Genomic DNA, 14,981 nt, shown 5'->3' with positions numbered 1-14,981 from the left:
CTTGGTGTAGAACTCAATTTTGCCAGTAGATGTCGCTATAGTCAGACATTATTTTAGAAAATCAAAAAGAAAAAAGGAGACTTCACTGGATGGAGTTTAAAGGATCTGAGGGGAAAAAAAGCAAACAAGTTCTCTTATATCTAAACACATGCTTTTGTTTTTAAGAAAACACAAGAGGCACCTAATAAATGTTTACTGAGTGAATTTATGAGCAATCAATGTGTATTAATGATTCTGCCTTGAAATCTTTGTGATCGAGTTACATTCTGAGTAGAGTCAGAGCAGAAGCTTTAGAGTCAGCAGAATAAAAATGGTCTCTAAGAGATGAGAAGACAAGTGTAGAAGAAAACAACTCTGTCTAGAGTCCACTTGTAAGAAGGAGCATGAGGATTCCAGCGCCTCAACTGCATAGACATTAAGCACACCCTACCCCTGCCAGGCACTGAGCTGGGTTCTACCGGAAACAGAGGAGTCTTGTGCACAGAGCCCGTGCGGAAGAGAAGCAGAGGGCAAGTGTTCTGGCCTCCATCATGAAACAGGGGAGGGGCAGGATTTTCTGGCACCAGGATAGTCACAAGTTTTAAAATTAGGGTGAAGGGTCTGAGAAACAATTCCCACCACCTCTCCTTCAACACTCACTTTCCTTTTTTTAAAACTGAGGTTTGATGCAGTGAATTTCTTATGCATGTGAAAAAAAAATTGAAAAAAAAAAAAAAAAAAAACCCTGAGTTTTGCCTGAATATGACGTAAAGAGATTAGGAAAACAGTTTGCAAACTTGGCAAATTAGAACATGTTTCTTTATTGCATCTGAAAAGGCCTACTAGAGAAGTCCCGAGATATAACCCAAAGGCAAACATGTTTTCTTAAAGATGCATCATAAACTGTTTTCTTTCCTTGAGTGAAAACATGGAAACTTCCTTGAGAGGTCTGATATGCTGATTATATATGACAATTTGTGTTATAGCTATTTTGAGTACTTATTAAGTGGCGCCTTTGGTGCTAAGTCCTTTCTCTGATTTAATCCTCCCAAGAGTTCTATGAGGCAGGAATTTTTATTATCCTCCTTTTCAGAGATGAAGCATCTGAGGAATGGGGTCCGGTGGGAAGTTAAATAGCTTGTCCAAGAGCTAAAGAGTGGTGGGACCAGGTACAAAACTAGTCTGTAGGGGCCCTCTGCTGTGCCCCTTTCTTGGTTCATTATTCCAAGGCACTGGCTCTAGTAAGGGTCTGACTACCAATGGAATCTAAGATCCATGTCGTTTAAGTTGATTTTGCCTCAATAATTCGCTTTTTTTTCTTTTTCAACTTTTTTTTCTTTTTTGTAGAGACAGGGACTCACTATGGTGCCCAGATTGGTCTCGAACTTCTGTGCTCCAATGATCCTCTTGCCTCAGCCTCCCAAAGTGCTAGGATTACAGGCATGAGCTATCATGGCTGGTGATTTTTAATATCTTAATTAGTGAAATATTCCTATGAACTAGGAACTCTGCTTTGGGCTAGGAGAAGGGGAATATAAAGGCAAGAAAGCTGGCTATCCTAAAAGCATGTATAATTGATGGGAGTAGACACCGAGCCATTTGGAGATGGGAGGAGCTTGGACGAGGAAGGTCACCCAGCGCCTGTCTTCTCCATACAGCTTAGGAGCCTCTGTGGAAAGTGGAAACGATTTGGAACAGCTGCTGTGAGGAATGTGTGAGGTTAAATAATATGTCTGGAGAAGTGAGGGGTATTTCAGGATCCTTCTTTCCACGCCTCGGAATTAATGGAGCTTATTTTCTCAGATTTTCCAAAATAAAGTTCACCTCTGGCTAGAGCTCAAGCTTGAAGAATTTCAGTATGGTATTTAATCTTGTCTCTTGAAAAACTATCAGCACTTAAAATTTTTTATCATTGAGGAGGAGGCTGAAATGCTTACTTGACAATGACTGTTGCTTATTCAATTTGATTTTTCTTAATGTCACACTGTTTCTGAAATAAGGAAGCAACCAAGTGAGAAATGTTTTCAAAACCACAATTTGGGAGTCTCTCTGAACATATTCTGGTGAGGCAGCGTGGGGGCTGCCCAATTAAAAAAAAACACACAAAAAAACCAAAACACCACAAGTTGAACTCCTAAGACAAATCTACAATTAGGGACATCTGTGTTTGTTACTATCACTAGGTACATGGGTTATATTGCCCTAACCCTTGCATTTTGAACAGTGTCATCTGCCTGCTCTAAGTTTCTTCATAAATGTGCAGACATTTGCTGGCTCCACTAGCATGTTTTCATGTCTGCCTCCATTCCACTTAAAATATTTTGTTAAATTATCTCATTGCATTTTATGTTTAGAAATCCTCCCTTTAAGACATTCCATCTTCCCTCTAGTGAGGGAAGTCAATTTGGTTAAGTGTTAATTACAAATGGAATTTCTTCAGACTCAAATCTGCCCCCATACACTTTGCCAGGGAACAGGTAGAAAATATTACTCTGGAGAAATTACAGGATAAATATCTCTAAATCAAAGGCTTAGTAACCAAGTCCACAACCAGTATAATATTTTTCCAGAATGGCTGTCAGAGATTATACAAATTCATTAAAGTCCTAAACCAGGGGAAACACTCTCCCAAACAGAAAACACAAATGGCTAATAAACATACAAAAAATTCAACTTTACCCTAAATAAAGGTAAATTAATGTAACAATGAGTTCTTTTCACTTTACATCAGTGTTTGGGGTTTGCTTTTATAAAAATAATACTCAATATTGGTAAGAGGGTTCAAATAGCAGGTGGCAATGTTACCGAAAGTTTGGCACTTGTCCCTGAAGCAGTATGAGAAGAATGAGGACAAATGACTTGAAGAGAAAGAAAGAGAAGTTTATTAACTTGACAGAAAATGAGGAGAATGGCAGATTCTCATCTTAAAGTACCATTGTCCTATCTATGAGCAGAAATACAGAGCTTTTAAAAGGAGTTCTCAGCTTGGGGCTATTGCTGTTTAACTATAGTTGATGGTTCTGATTGACCCCATATCCAGCAAAGACAATCTCGTGACTTCTGCCCAGACAATTTCATTGAGTCATCTCCTGTGGTACAAAGAACAAAGGACACTCCCCTGCCCCTCTGATTACTGGACTCAGGCAGGGATGCAGGTTTCAATTCCCAAAAAGAGCTGGGGAGGTTAAAGAGACAAACATTTTACCCTTTTTCAGACTGTTTCTTCTGTGACATATTCCCCACTGCCTATTTTATCCTTCCATATCTATGGGAAGATAGTCATTGAGCTACTTCCTGCTGAATTGGTGCAATGTTTTAGATGGAAAGTTTATGCTTATTCATGCTGTTACAAAGCTTTGGCAGTAGGTTTACAAAAATAAAGAGTGCAACAGATTACCAGGTGAAAAAGGGCATAAGCAACAACTACAATTGTGAGGATTGACAAGGTGAAATGGAGGATACCTGATAAGAGAGATTTTTACCCCACTTGGTATCTAAGACACCAGTAGGATTGTGGCCCTTACTAGTGTCACCTTGCACACAATGTCTGATACACACCTGGTAAGAAAAAAACATGGGACGTCTGAGTGCAGAGCTATTAGTTGTACCCTGTCGGTGATCTGAGATACCAGCTTCTGCAAATTCAGAAATCATATACAAGAATACTTATACCAAATGAGGTTTAAGATGGCAAACCCAGCAGTGAGACAGATCATCAAAAGAGGTGATGGCCTGGGGAAATTCTCACTAAGGAGTTGTCTCTCCATCCTATAGATAGAACAACTAACCAAAGAAAGGTTAGCAAAAATATCAACATTTTCATTTTTTCTTCTTCTTAAACAGATATTTTAGATCACCTAAAGCAGTGGTCCCCAATCTTTTCGCCACCAAGGACCAGTTTCATGGAAGACAATTTTTCCACGGACTGGGGCTGAGGGGATCTGGGGGGTTGGCAGAGCTCAGGCAATGATGCGAGTGATAGGGAGCAGCTGTAAATAGAGATGAAGCTTTGCTCACTTGGCTGCTGCTCCCCTCCTGCTGTGTGGCCCCCCAGTTCCCAAGTTTCATGGAAGGTAATTTTTCCATGGACGGAGGGGTGCGGTGGAACACTGCAACCCAGTCCCTAACAGGCCATGGGCCAGTACTGGTCCATGGCCTGGGGGTTGGGGACCTCAGGCCTAAAGGCTGGCCGATCCACTGGGGGCTTGGGTCCTTTTCTTCCATGGGACACTTCTTCACTCTGGTATGATGGACCCAAGGTTTTTACTCCTGACAATTTCAATAAGGTGTGAGTTGTTAGAGGCACTTCATAGGTTCCCTTCACTTCTCTGCCAGTTGTTGTTCAAGTCACCCAGTCTTCTGGTTTAAAGTAGGTGCCTCCAATTGGGGCAAGGACCTGAAAGAGGAAAACTCATGCATAATGGTTAGTATCTGACCCACTTGCTTGACATATTGCTTTACTCTGCTTTCTTCACTCATGGTTATATTACCATACTTACCTCGGGGTACTAGGAAGGGTCCCCTACAAACTATTTCTTAGGGGCTTAACTTAAGTCTGCTTCTAGGGGCTACCCTTATCCAGAGGAGGGCAAGTGCCAATACCTTATCCCACTTTAGATGGGTCTCCTGCATCGATTCCAGGATGCATGCAATTTCCATTCTAGGTGTAGGGTTTGCTCACTTGCTGGTTACCTCCGATATAAAGGAGGGTCCACTATCATTCTTGTGTGGAGAAGGGAACCTATGAACATCTTGATGACCTGCAGGATCATTGAGTCCACTGTGTCCAGCTCCCTGGAGAAGCAGTTCACCAGGCTCCCACTGGTCTACTGAAAGAAGCTCATGGGCAACCACAGGACATTGTGAAGCAGATCCAAGCGCAGAAGGTGGGAAGCAAAGATTCTCCCCACAGGCCCTCCTGAAATGGATACTGCTATGGAGCAGCCAAACACAGTGATACCTTGTGAAATACCCCAGGTTCTATAGATGCTTAGACAGACTGTAGTGAGCTCCTGGGTCCTGTTGACAATGGGATCATTGGTCCAGAGACTGAGCCAATAGTTAGCCAGGGTGGCAACATGGTTACACAAGAAGAGGAAGATGCTTAGGAAGGAGGTAAATGCCACATCAGAAGAATGAGGAGAAGTGGCTTTAGGAGAAGGAAAGAGAAGTTTATTAATTTGCCAGCCAATGAGGAAATGGCAGACTCATGTCTTAAAGTGCCATTGTCCTACATATCAGCAGAAATACAGAGCTTTTAAAGTGAGTTTTCAGCTTGGGGCTATTTCTGTTTAACTATAGTTGATGGTTCTTATTGACCCCATCTCCAGCGAAAACAATGTCTGACTTCTGCCTGGACAATTCCATTGAGCCATCTTCTGTGGAACAAAGGGCACTCCCCTGTCCCTCTGATTACTGGACTCAGGCAGAGATGCAGGTTACAATTCCCAAAAAGAGTGGGGGCGTTAAAGAAACAACTCATAAAACATTTTACCCTTTTTCAGGCCATTCCCTCTGTTACAGCAATGTGGTTAGCAGTACAAATTTTTGAAAATAAATGTGCCATACATATCACACCCTGTGGCCCAATAACTCCATTTCTAGAACTTTTTCCTTAAAAAAAAAATCTGAAACACAGAAAACAGCTTTATATAAAGACAGTCCTTTTTATAATTTATAATAATAAAAATGTAGGCCAAGCACTGTGGCTCACACCTGTAATCCTAGCACTCTGGGAGACTGAGGTGGGTGGATGACTCAAGGTCAGGAGTTCAAGATCAGCCTGAGCAAGAGTGAGACTCCCTCTCTACTAACAATAGAAAGAAAATTAGCTGGACAACTAAAAATATATAGAAAAAATTAGCCGGGCATGGTGACACATGCCTGTAGTCCCAGCTACTTGGGAGGCTGAGGCAGAAGGATTGCTTAAGCCCAGGAGTTTGAGATTGCTGTGATCTCTGGCACTCTAGCCCTGGCAACAGAGTGAGACTCTGTCTCAAAATAAAATAAAATAAATAAATGTAAATATTCTCCTATTTAAGTATATTAGGTTAAAAAAAAAAGCTACCTTCGTGGATTAGAATCTTATGCATCTTCTCACAATTATGTTTATAAAGATAGAAGTAAAGGGAAATCACTGTGATATATTAGGTGGAAAAAGCAGAAGAATACATATAAACTATATACTATACATACATACATGTATATACACATACATACATATCCTGTAAAATGACTAAATGTTCTCTGAGGTCCCATGTATAATTTTATAAAGTGAAGAGAGGCATTAGGTGTCTTACTAGTGTATTGTCATCACACAAGTTATCACTGCCTGGAAGCTATAAAATGATGCCATTGCCACTATATTAGGTAAGATTCCCCAGAAGCAGAGCCTGAGACAGAGGTCGGTTGGGGTGTGTGTGATTTACAGGCGTATACTCCTCAGGAAAAGCTTATGGGAGAAACAGACTAGGGAGGGGGAAGAGATAAGCAAGGATTGAGTTCAGGTAAAGTCTAGCCTTGCCCTGGTCCCAGGGGTGTTGTGGAGCATAAATCACGCTACTACATTGTGGGTGGTTCCCATCCCCAGGGCAATTCAAGGGGTGGTAAAATCTGTGAGTCACGAACAACCAACTGGGCTCAGTGGCTTGAATTTCCCTGAATGGTGTTTTCCTGGGTAAAATAAGGTGATTGGATTAAATTAACGCCATGTCCTTAACCTGGGCCTGGGAATCTCCAGGAATCATATTTAAAATTCAGCCTTCCCTTTGGGCTTAAGGTGCATCACTTTTGCCAGAATCTTTAAGGAGAGGTTGAATCAAGAAGGCTGACTTCTAAGCTTCTTTTCATTCTAGCACCCGATTAGGAGTGTGAGAAGAGATTTAGGTCAAAGGAGGAAGTTGAAAAGCATTGAACTCTTTGTTCTTGCTTTAAAAGTAGAATTGGTCAGAACAAGGATTTTTTGGTTTCACCTTATCCCAACCCCTATTCATGTTTAGAAAAGTTAAAGGCACACTCCCAGGACGCTCACTTTCACGGCTGTATCTTTTCATCTTCACCACGGCTCTGCAAGGGTGTTATCTTCATTTTACAGAGGAGGAAGCCGAGGTGCCAGTGGGGTGACTCATTCAAGATCCCACAGCACCCCCTTGTGGTGTGGATCTAGATGGTCAAGACTTGCTGTGGAAACCAACGGTTTTCAAAGGTCCTGGGAACATTTCTTGAAATATTTTTATTTTTAAAAACATACCCTGTTTTTCTCTTTTAAAAGTGATACTTTAAAATTCAACAAGCAAGTACATGGGGAAAAGGGAACCCTTTACATTGTTAGTGGGAATGCAAATTGGTGTGCCACTACGGAAAACAGTTGGAGGTGCCTCAAAAAATTAAAAATAAAACTTCCATATGATCCAGAAATCCCACTTGTGGGTATGTATCCAAAGGAGTTGAAATCAGAATCTCCCCCTAGTACAAGTCGGGCCCCACCATGCTTAGATCCGAGATCAGACAGTGTGCGTTCAGGGTGGTATGGAGGTAGACTGAAATCAGAATCTCAAAGAGACACCTGCACTCCTGGGATCACTGCAGCCTTATTCACAACAGTCAAGACATAGAAGCAACCTACATTTCCATCGACAGACAGGTGGATACAGAAAATGTGGTGTATATACGTACAATGGAATATTATTCAGCCTTAATAAAGAAGGAGATCCTGAAAACCAGGATAACTTCACCCTGTCGGGCCTAGCTTACCTGTGGGCCTCAAAGTCGTGTTAACTGCGGCTGGGACTCACCTTGGAAGGCAGTGCTCTGGCGAGCCGGCCTGGGAGGGCACGTCGGTGGTCCTAGGGTATGGCTGGCACCAAGACCCCATGGTGCCCGTGGAGCCCAGCAGTGCCGGGGAGGCAGTGGTCAGAGTTCAGCTGTTTAGGCCGTGCCTGGGTGTCCACCCTGCCCCTTGGACCACAATCGGGTTGGTCAGGCATGGGATTTGCATTTCCGGCTTCCTGAGACGGGCATGATGACACCAGGAGAACCAACGACTCCACCCTTCCCTAAATGTCTTGGGAGGCTTCATAAACCTGAGTATCTGGTGGCGATGCCAAGCAGGGCACCACCCTAGGCCTTGGACACCCACCAGGTGGCCGCAGATATGAGAAACGAGTGTTGGACGTGGAAGAATAAAATCGTTGGGTATCCTGATGATGGCAAACGTCTTCATTTATTTGATTACGGAAGTCTCCAAAAGCAGTAGCCAAGAAAAAATGGGGAAGGGGTAAGTAATAATACGCAAAGTTCTGGAAGATGCCTGACCTCCCCAGGCATACGGAAACAGAACAAGAAAAGCAGAACAAGTAGTACAATCCCATCCTGAGCGTGCTGGCCACCCACACTGGGGACGGGCACGGTTTTTCCCAGATAAGCCGTGAACCTGATCAGAGGATCACGTCAGTCGTTACAGGGTTTAACAATCTGCCGGACAGAGTTAAAGACTTTCTGCTGTATTTGAGATGTCACAACTATTCACTGCTTATAGATCAGCCGCCTAAGTGTGCAAAGAAACCATTCCTATTGCTGGCGAGTAAGTCCCTCGCTGCACGTTGTGCCAGAAGACACGCGACCCGGGAACCCTGGGGCAGAGAGCGCGCCGCGGGGAACCAGGCCGTGGACTCCCCCGGAGACAACCACCCCGACCTTCCAGATATGCTGAAATCTGAGAGCGGGGAGCACCAAGCAGTTCTCAGGTAGAGCTTCAGAGACGCTTTCTTCAGCTTGTCTCTGAAGGGAGTGCTGATTCTCAGGGGGCTGAGTACTTCCTTCCCAGACACCGAGTTCGTCTTCCAGGGCGATGACGATGTGTTTGTGGACACCCGTTACATGGTGAATTACTTGAATAGCTTATCCAGGAACAAAGCCAAAGATTTGTTCACAGGTGATGTGATCCGCAGTGCTGGAGCCCACCGGGATAAGAAACTGACATCCCGGAAGTTTACTCCGGCGTCTCCCTACCCTACGCGGGGCGGGGGGTTCCTCTCCTCGGCCGCCTGGCCCTGAGGCTGTGCACTGTCACCCCCGGGGTCCTCCTCTACCCCATCGGTGACGTTTGCACTGGAATGTGCCTTCAGAAACTCGGCCTCGTTCCAGAGAAACACAGAGGCTTCAGGACATTTGGTATGGTGGAGAAAAACAAGAATAACATTTGTTCCTGTGTAGATCTGACGATTTTGCATAGAAGGGCATATTTTTAATAGTCCCATTTAGGGGAGGTTCCCACATTTAGGGTAATTTCTATGTTAAACCATCAAAATTGCCTTTATAAGTAGTATCCATTTGAGGGTCTCTAATTCATGTGTTTATAAACTTATTGACTACAAAGAAGTTGTTATACATGATTCAGTGGTTTTTGTGAATTGGAATTACATTTATTTTCATGACATTTGTGTGAATTTTTAAAATTGTCTAGAAAGTTGACTTCTGTGGAATTTTTCTGCCACCCCAACGGTATTTTCTTGTGTTAATCTAATTAGTTACTTTTGTAAAATGAGAATCACTATGTGACACTCATCCAATTTATCTTGTGGTCTTGTGGACAGAATAAGAAAGAGAGTTTAATTTTTCTTGTGTTTGGTTTGTTGGGTGTTATCATAATAGTTATCTGATTTTAGCATTTGAAAATAATGAATATGATTTCATAATGGCCAACTGAAGATTGAATTGCCCCTGACAACCATATTGGGTTTGTGAATTTTCAGTGTGGACCAGGAAAGTGTATGTAACTTATGACTTGAGTGAAAAGATTGAAGTTGCAGACCTTTTCCTAAGTGACTTGTCAGTTTAAAACTCCAGGATTTATTATTGCCATATTTTCACGTGTTGCTTATACAAGATAATTATACTGAGTAGTGATTGCTTCCTTGTCTCAGTGTAGAAGTGCCTGTGTTTTTGTTTATTACTCAGATCAAAGACCAAAACATTTTCTTAAATATATTTTGTGTAATATTTTATTTGCATACAGTGTTGTTGAAATATTTAACTAGAGCATGATATTTTAAATGTTAAGGTGTAACATGTTAAATAAAGTGATTATTTTTTAATTTAAAAAAAAGAAGGAAATCCTGCCATTTGTGACAACTTGTGACAACATGAATGACCATGGAGCACATTATGCTAAGTGAAATAAGCCAGACACAGAACAAACACTATATGATACCACTTATATGAACTATCTAAAATAATCAAACTCATAGAACCAGAGAGTAGAATGGTGGTTGCCAGGGGATGGGGGAAGGGAAGATGGGGAGGAATTGATCAAAGGGTACAAAGTCTCAGTTATGCAAAATGAATAAGTCTTAGACATCTGTACAGGATAGTGCCTAGAGTTAATAATCCTGTACTGTGTCCTTAAAAAGTTGCTGAGAGGTTAGATCATATGTTGAGTGTTCTTATCACAAATAATAATAATAAATAAGGCCAGAAGGAAACTTTTGGAGGTGATGGATATGGTTATGGCATAGATTATGGAGATGGTTTCATGGATGTATACTTATCTCCAAGCTCAACAAGTTGTATACATAAATATATACAGATTTAACATACATAAGTCACAGCAACAGTCAGAAAGGACTATATATTCCAAGGACTGCAATTACATTGCTCTCTGATCATATTTTCAAACCAAGAGTCTGTATAGGGCACCATCATCTGGAATTCTGATGCATTTCTTGTACCTTCAGGATTACATCATTAATAAACTCCCACATAGTAAAAAAAAAATAGCAACACAAGAACGTGTAAAGTATAAATGGAAGGCTCAACTCAACTCCCCAGTTTACAACCCTAGACATTTTTAAACTCTAATCCTATGACAGATTAACATCCCTAGATTTTAAGTAATAGATATACTAGATATATTTGTTTAATTGATTGATAAGTTTTTACAAAAATGGAATCATATTATGCACCCTGTCCTGAAACTGCTGTCCCACTAAACAGTATATCATGAAAATTTCCCATGTCGGAAAATAAAGACATACCTCACTCATTTGAAAACAGTAATAAAAACCACCTGTGATACGTTAGAGCCCACCAATATGTTAATTGGAACCACCAGGTTAAATCATTTTTGTAAACAACGTGGAGTGAGATGTCTTCTGCCATCTTGCAGCAATTATTTGAACTTCCTGTAAACTGATTATGGAGGTTGTAACTCTGCCCTGTTCAAAAAAATTCAGAAACTTTTCAGAACTACTCCCATAAAATTGTTCAAATAAGCTGTGGTCCCCAACCACAGTGCCGGTCCGTGGCCTGTTAGGAACCGGGCTGCACAGCAGGAGGTGGGCGGTGAGCGAGCAAAGTTTCATCTGTATTTACAGCTGTTCCTCATCGCTCACATCACCCCCTGAGCTCCGCCTGTCAGATCAGCAGCAGCATTAGATTCTCATTGGGGCGCAAACCCTACTGTAAACTGCGCATGTGAGGGATCTAGGTTGCGTGCTCCTTATGAGAATCTAATGCCTGATGATCTGAGGTGGAGCTGAAGTGGTGATGCTAGCGCTAGGGAGTGGCTGCAAATACAGATTATCCTGAGATTGCCACAAAAGCACTGAAAAGTCTACTTCTATTTCCAACATCCTATCTTTGTGAAGGAGGGTTTTCTGCAGTGACAGCAACCAAAACGAGACTACTGAGTAGACTGGACATAAGCAACACACTTCAGGTGTCACTGTCTCCTATCACCCCCAGATGTGACCGTCCAGTTGCAAGAAAACAAGCTCAGGGCTCCCACTGGCATTGCATTATGGTAAGTTGTATAATTATTTCATTACATATTACAATGTAATAATAATAGAAATGAAGTGCACAATAAATGTAATGCACTGGAATCATGCCCAAACCACCCCTGCACACACACTGGGTCTGTGGAAAAATTGTCTTCCAGGAAACTGGTCCCTACTGCCAAAATGTTGGGGACTGCTGCAAATAGCACACTCCACAGCCCCAGAGGGCTCCCTCTAGCAAATGTGAAACAAGGTTTGGGTCCATCTATCTTGTGCAGGTGCTCCTCACATCATAATTATAAACTGTGCAATAGCGAGAGAACATACAAGCTGCCTTACCATGATTATGTTGTATTATATATAGTTTAAGCTCTTATAATTTTTCTGGGTACAGTGAAAAGAGGACCATCAAAAACTAGACAAATGCCCACAGCTGGTCCAAGGAGCAAGGCTTGGAAACCAGACTAGGAAGTGGATCTCTTCCGGTCACAGCCAGGCACCTGGGATGGTGACCGAATGAACTTGGCTATGAATGTTGCAGACCTGGCACCCACACAGATCCCTGAAGAAGAAAGATAGGGAAGAGTCCACCTGGTGGAATACAGGGTTCCCCGAGCCAATCAGCCACATGGAAACTGGGAACAAACCAGGACTCCATTCCTCTTCCCATAGGCATACCAGTCAACTGTGACTTACCTAGCAGGAATTTGGAAGCCAATTAAGGAAATGAAAGCAATCCAAGTTTATTTCATTATGGTCAGATGCCAGCAAAATAAATCTAGATTATCATTATGTATTTATACCCATGAAGAGAACAAGTTGGCATGGATTGCAAGGTATTTATTTAATTATAATTTAAACATATTAACATATTATGACATTCAGTGTTTTGTTTCATTATACCTTCATTTATTGACATGCTTACATAACCACAGAAAATTTAAAATCCCTGCCAGTCCTTCTCCCTGACCTCCTGTATTGCTAGGAGAAATGAAAATTAGCTGTGCAGGAAAAAATTCACTTTCACAAGTAGCTTACATGTGATATAGTAAGCATAATGAATACAGAGGAGGAAAGGTGACTCTCTGTAAGCACTCAAGCTCTTTGGAGCGGGTCTGCCTCACAAAGGCTCCTCTCCCCACCTCCAAATTATCCTTTCAGACTCACCCATCTTTAACACATTAACTACCCTGTGAGTTGTATTTAACTCATGCTAGCTTTGAGCCCGGGGCTTTGGGAAGCATATGTAACTAACAATCTCTCTACCTTGGAAGCTGCATGAACTATTTTTCAAGTTGCATATAACTCATGCACAGAAAACAATAAAAAATAACAAATTTTTCATTAAATTAGAAAGGATCCTTTTGTTTTTGAAGTTTTTATTCTATTTTAGTAATAAAACACCATGGACCCAAGGAAAAAAAATTTTTTTCTAGTGTGGCAGTTGATGTGTTAAAGCTTTTCACTTCCCAGTTAGAGTGAGTTTCTTCCCCTTTTCTCCTTCTGGAGTGCCCTATTCTTATTTAAATATTAATAACTGTGTTATCGATGTGTTGTAATTACTAGTTTAACAGTCTGTCTCTCTAGTGGTCAATGAGTTCCCTGAGAGCAAAAGCCAGCAAGAATTGTGGCATTCGTTATGGTACATCCACACAAAGACAAAGACCACGCTGCAGTGAAAGAGAACAAGGAATCATCAGGCATCAGGGAAATGAAAATCAAATTTACAGTGAGATACCATTTTATACCCACTGGGCGGGCTATAATCAAAAGGTCAGATAATAACAAGTGCTGACAAGAATATGGAGAAATCAGAACCTTCATACATTGCTGATGGGACTGTAAACTGCTGCAGCCGCTGTGGAAAACAGTCTGGCAGTTCCTCAAAAGGTTAAAGGTAGAGTTACCATATGATCCAGCTATTCCACTGCTAAGTATACACCCAAGAGAATTAAAAATACACACCTACACAAAGATTTATACATGAATGTTCATAGCAGCATTATTTATAATAGCCAAAAAATGGAAACAACTGGGTGTCCAGTAACTAATGAAGTAATAAAATTTGTTATATCTAGACAATGAAATATTATTTATCCATCAAAAGAAGTGAAGTACTGATACATGTTACAACACGGATGAACCTTGAAAATATGCTAAGTGAAAAAAGACAGTGGCAAGGGACAACACATTGTTATGATTTCACTTATATAAAAGGCCCAGAATAGGCAAACCTATAGAGACAAAGCAGGTTAGTGGCTCACTAGAGCTTCTGGAATTGGGGGGAAATGGTGAGTGACTGCTAATGAGTACACGGTTTCTTTTTGGGGTGACAAAAATGTTCTATAATTGTGGCAATGGTCACACAACTCTGTGATTATATTAAAAACCATTGAATACTTTAAATGGATTACTTTATGATATGTGAATTATACATTGATAAAGCTGTTATTTAAAAAAAATAAAGAGCCAGGCATGGTGGTGTGCACCTGTAGTACCACCTACGTGGGAGACTGAGGCAGGAGGATCACTTGAGCCGAGTTAGTTCGAGGCTGCAGTGAGCTAAGATCATGGCTGTGAATAGCCACTGCACTCCAACCTGGGTGACAAACCGAGATCCAGTCTCTAAAAAATAAATAAATAAATGAGGAAGAGATCTTTAATATTAAAAGTGTGGTTTTTATGATATAAAATTAACCAAAAAAAAAAAGCAAGGTGAAAAAAAGAGTATAATTTGCAATATGCATGAGAAAAGAGGATAAATTAAAATGTGCATGCACTAGCTTCTTTTTACAAAAGGAATCTCAGGAAGGATAAACCAGAAATTAATGACAAAGTTCCCTACACGGGGAGAGTGGGAATGGGATGGAAGGGAAGGGGAGGTGTTGTCATTTCTCTGACCCAACTTTTTGTATAGTTTTGACTTTTGGAACCATGTTAGTGTTTTTAAAAATTCAAAAAAAAATCAACAAAGTTGGTGGGAAAACTGAAGTTGAATACAAACAAAAATGAATTGAACTGTATATCAAATGGATAATATAAACACACAGGGGAAAGATTTAATTATGGACTGTGAACATATAAACATAGCCTAATGGCAGAAAGAACAGCAAATAAATTTTTTTTTTTTTTTTTTTCAGACAGAGTCTCACTCTGTTGCCCAGGCTAGAGTGCCGTGGCGTCAGCCTAGCTCACAGCAACCTCAAACTCCTGGGCTCAAGCGAT

At 41.2% G+C, this 14,981-nt stretch overlaps 1 pseudogene; it reads left to right on the top strand.

Annotated features, from left to right (window-relative positions):
- Window positions 1-6,261: 6,261 nt before the first annotated feature.
- On the top strand, window positions 6,262-10,068 carry LOC123649707 (annotated as a pseudogene).
- Window positions 10,069-14,981: the final 4,913 nt, after the last annotated feature.

Source organism: Lemur catta, chromosome 14 (assembly GCF_020740605.2).
Source record: "Lemur catta isolate mLemCat1 chromosome 14, mLemCat1.pri, whole genome shotgun sequence".
Taxonomy (NCBI): Eukaryota; Metazoa; Chordata; class Mammalia; order Primates; family Lemuridae; genus Lemur; species Lemur catta.
The sequence above is the reverse complement of the archived record's forward strand: the minus strand, read 5'-3'. Positions and strand labels throughout refer to the sequence as shown.